We start from the raw sequence: 4,756 nt of genomic DNA, 5'->3' as shown, positions 1-4,756 counted from the left end.
AAAACAAAATGATCCTTTCTAATTTAAGGAAAAATTTGTTATTTTTTATTTTCTGTGTGTGAGTTTATACGCAACTCATGCAGCACTAGTATCAGTTTTTTCACTGCATGCCAATTGAGTTGTGTGTGACTCACAACATACTCATTCAATTTGTTTCAGAGAGTTGGGTCTTCACGTGCTTCACGAGGCCCCGGGCTCAAAACTAGCATGAGTTAAACACAACTCACGTGGCAGTTAATGTGTTAAAACAGTCATAGTCATCTCTCGGTGGTATTCCAAGTATTGCTCACTTCTGGCATTCAGATAGATATATGAACTATAAACTATATACCATTTCAGAAAGTGTACTTGATTAAGTCTATACATTTCTGGGTAAAGAGAGAAACCAGTAGGGTTCTGTAGACTGAGGGTTATGATCAATCCAATTTTGTGATGACTTGGTCACCAAAATGGTAGGTTTGTTGCTAATATTGTTACTTGCTCTTTTGAGTATGGCACAAGAGGGATTAATTTCTTACCTTCCCCCCACCCCCCCCCACATACACATAATCAGAAAAACCTAGCAAACTTCTCTAACACTTAGTCAGTGAGAAGAAAGGAATTTTGGATTTTGACCTTGACCCTCAAAATCTATTTTGAGAGTTTCTTGTGCTTCACTTCATACTCAGCCTCTACCTCTGTTCTGTGTACTTCCTTGCTTAATGGACATTGGGAAGAAATAGATCGAGAGATTATAGCAAGGACCCGATCTGCCCTTACTCATAGCTCTCCCAGAGGAGGCCTGTAGTCCACGTCAGACCAGCCCCGGATAGAACAGAGAAAGGGCAAGAGCACAGTGGCTCCCGCCAGAGCTGTGCAGAGGGTGTGGGTAGCCTGGATTTTAATCAGATAGCATGGCCATTTGAGAGGTCCTCAGGAAGACCCAGGCACCGTGAGTCACCGTACTAAGACTGATTCAAGGTCAGAGCAGGTCCTGGAATCTGTAGATCTTATCTTGACTACCTTTTAACCAATTAAGCCTAATAAGCTTGAAGTTGTAAGTGAACTCCAAAGGAGGAAGGATGCAGGGCAGGGGGACAGGCAGGGAAGGAGGGAAGAGAAAGAGATGTACTAATTATCAGTGGTTTTATCTCATTCTCTCCTCTGTGATACTCTGCTGCCAATAATCATTGGCCAGACAGCTTTCCTTCTGTGCCTGTCACGTCTGTTTCAGCTCTGTATATCTTCCTGTTGGAAAATGCCAGCCTTTGAGGTTGGGGAAGTTAGGTGTACTTATGCAATTTGTATTTTTCTGGGAAACTTAGCTTAAGACATAGCAATTTTAATTCCTCTTGTTTTCTATACATGACAGGTCATGTCAACAGGTATTAATTTTGCTAGTTGGAAACAAAATGACTGAAAAATGCATGTATTGTTTTATAACACATATAGTTTATCAGACTTAAGTCTAGGCTTCCTGATTTTCAAGTCTAGCGGGATGACCCTTCTACTCCCTAGACTGAAAACTGTTTTTGCCATTAGCTCAGTGTTTCAGCTCCTGAGTAGTATACATTCCTTTCGCCCTGTGCTCTGGTACTGTTAATCCTGATCGCTGTTGTAGCTTTATCTTTCCTTAGAAACCCTCAGTGTAGTGTAGCTTCTCCTCTTCTGTGTAAACAAAACATTGGCGATGGAATGTGTCAGGAGGGGGCTTGGAAATAAGAATATGTGAGAGTACCATTGTGTTCTACCATGTGCCTTTTTAGTTAATTGTTATTTATTTACCTTTAAGAGGTGTCATTAGGATTAATGAAAGAAAAAAATAATACATATGAATATATATAATTTATATATGTATGGATGTATTTAGAGCAGGCAATATAGCTTAGGAGATAAGAATTCTGATGGCCCTAGGTTTATATTCCAAGTTTACCACTTAATAGCTGTAAACTTGGGCTAGTTACTTAAGTCTCAGTTTCTTATTTACAAAATGAAGATGATAATACCCACCTCAGGGTAATTGTGGGGGTTAAACGAGGTTTAATATAAAGCATCTGGCAGTAGGTAAGCACTGGATAAATACTAGCTATTCTCATTAGCCTTAACCTGGGTTCCTGGGTATCGCAGATAATTCCGTGAAGTTTCGTGGGCATGTACATTCTTCCAGGGAGATTCTGTCTGGAATCAGAACCACCAGTGGTTCTTCCAGCAGGTGTCACTGTTCCTCCTTTTCCATAAGCAATCCAGTTGATTTGGACTGTGCCTTGTATTTTGAGTTATAGTTAAACTGAAAAACAAGACTGTTTCTTAGAGGAAGGGTCAACACAGGTGACCAGTAAATAAAGAGAGGGAAAAAGAGAAAGAGGAAAAGAAGTAAAAGTTAAAAAAAAAAACAAAAAAAAAAAACAGAAACGAAATGAAAACGAGAGTATGACAAGGAAAAGACAGAGAAACCAGAGAAAGAGGAGAGAAAAAAAATTAGTAAGCATTATGGGAAGTGATAGAATATCACTAATAAGTACCTCACAAGGGATAAGAATGCTTATCCCTTGCCTATAATCTCATGTTTCTAGGCCATCGCCTCCCCCAAAACAAAAGGCCAATAAAAAAATAAACTGATAAATGGTATTTATCAGTCAAAGCATATGTGTTGTAAATTTAGGATGGCATGAGTTTGCGATATCAGGATTAAAATTCTGACATGGCTGAATTGGAAACCTAAATAGATCCTTATGTGGTCAGTCTGCCTGGAGCCCATAGTTCCCTGGGCATTCAGAGAGAGCCATGGGAGGATCCTACTACTGCAGTCAGACTGCTTATGTTGGATTCTAAGAAGACCTGCATTTGTTCTTACCATTTTATGACTAATACATTTCCTGTTCAAATAAAAAATCCAACCAGAGGAAACAAGCAGTGTGGCTGGGATTAACTGTGCGTAAACCAAAGGCTCAAGCTGACCCAAAGGGTCACTACACATCCTATTTTTCTGTTCTCAAAATCTGGACATGCTATCCCAGAGCTCCTCATGTTAACGTTTCAGAAGTCTGGAAATGACCATGAGGCAGCCTCCATTCCTAAGGAAGCACCTGGGACCCCAGGGGAATAGCTTGCATGACTCTTTCTGATGAAAATGAGACTCATGCAGACAAACTCAGTAACAGGGCTATAAAAAAGGTTTTTGAACTAAATGATCTCTAAAGTGCTTTCCAGGGTGTAAGTTGTGATTTGTTTGAAAATTCACCTTTGTTATGGAGAAATAACCAACAGAATGACAGTCTGCTAGGTAATAAACGTTATCAAAAGTTACCCTGAAAATAGACAGGAAAACAAGCCCTATTATATGGGTTCATGGAGATCTAGCAAAACTATGAAAATATTGTAATTCTACAGCTTTAAGAAAGCCAGTTCATTTCAAAGCCAGAAGAGTGGGAGTTATGGCACGCTCTGATTCTTCCTGTTCACCAAGAAGCCCATTGTGTCTGAACAGCAGTCAGTCACCAGTGAGTTCCCTCTGTGGCCCCAGTGAGTGGCCTTAGGGCCACTGGGGGGGAAATCACTTGTAATTCACGGGACTCCAAGCTCTGACCAATGGATATGGAATCATAAGTTAAAGGAACGTAGAAATATAGGACCCTATTTCTTGGGAACATCTAAGCAAAATAATATCAAATCTGTGAAAATGCATTGGGCATCTCCCACTAAGTCTAAAACCTTATGTTAGGTGCTGTGTAGTGTATAGAAATACAAATGTCAGAATTAGTGGTACAAGTAATAATTTCTTTTCTAGGTTAAAAAATCAAGCGCATATGAAAATCAAGAGCCTAAAAGAGAACCTAGTTTTCCAACATGCTTGACTATAAAATGACCCATATGATTTTGCTAGATGCTTTGCTATGCAGGTTTTATTCTACCTGGGCCAGTTGCATTTTTTGAGCACCTCTGCTCATGGAAGGAAAGTTGAATTAGGCGCCAGGTGAGAGGAAGGTTTCAACTGTAAGATTATAGTTAAGATTAACTTTAATCTTAACTGTAAGATTAAAATTGATAATCCACAAATGAAAAGTTTATAATCAGATAATTAAAGAGTTTGTTATAAAATAATCGATTACCAAATTATAGAGTCATTTTTTTAAAAAAACTGAGGTAAATCATATAAGTGAATTTTACAGTTTTTCCAGAAACAAATACTATGCTGAAATCCTTTCTTTACCTCAAGTTTTTCAATAAGACAGACACTAATTGTTCAGCTTATGTTTTGTGAAGATAGCCTGAAAAATGGTTATTTTCAAAAACAAAAGTGACGATTACTGGAACCTTCTTTTAAGATCTCATAATGTATTTTCAGGATAGGGACAGCTCAAAAATTACAGAGAAAATGAATGAAGAGCTTACTGCTCGTGACCTTTACCTCAAACAAAGAATCCATTCCTGAAAACTTCTTTAACTGTTACATATTTGGTAATGAATAAAATTTAGTGTGAGAAATTAAATTAATGATGAACCCTCTCCAAAGGGCCATATTGATATTCTTTTGTCACTTATAAACTGACCCAGTAACATTGTTTATAGCAGCGTTTCTCAAACTTTTGGTTTTTGTGTTTTTATTTTTTTAATTTTTTTTTTTTTAAGCTGGACACCATTGATTAGAAAACTTGTGGGTTTTAGGATCCCCACACACTCTTAAAAGTTATTGAGACCGCCAAAGAGCTTTTGCTTATTTGGGCTATATCTATTGGTATTTATCATATTAGTTATTAGAACTGGGAACTTAAAAAAA

General features: G+C 38.0%; 1 protein-coding gene across 1 annotated transcript in view; it reads left to right on the top strand.

Moving 5' to 3' along the window:
• DNMBP (dynamin binding protein) overlaps positions 1-4,756 on the top strand; it is a 93,681-nt gene that overhangs the window by 4,084 nt on the left and 84,841 nt on the right. The gene's annotated exons all lie outside the window — the stretch shown is intronic.

The sequence above is a fragment of the Propithecus coquereli genome, unplaced genomic scaffold, assembly GCF_000956105.1.
Source record: "Propithecus coquereli isolate 6110/MARCELLA unplaced genomic scaffold, Pcoq_1.0 Scaffold73, whole genome shotgun sequence".
Taxonomy (NCBI): Eukaryota; Metazoa; Chordata; class Mammalia; order Primates; family Indriidae; genus Propithecus; species Propithecus coquereli.
This window is presented reverse-complemented; position numbering and strand designations above follow the sequence as displayed.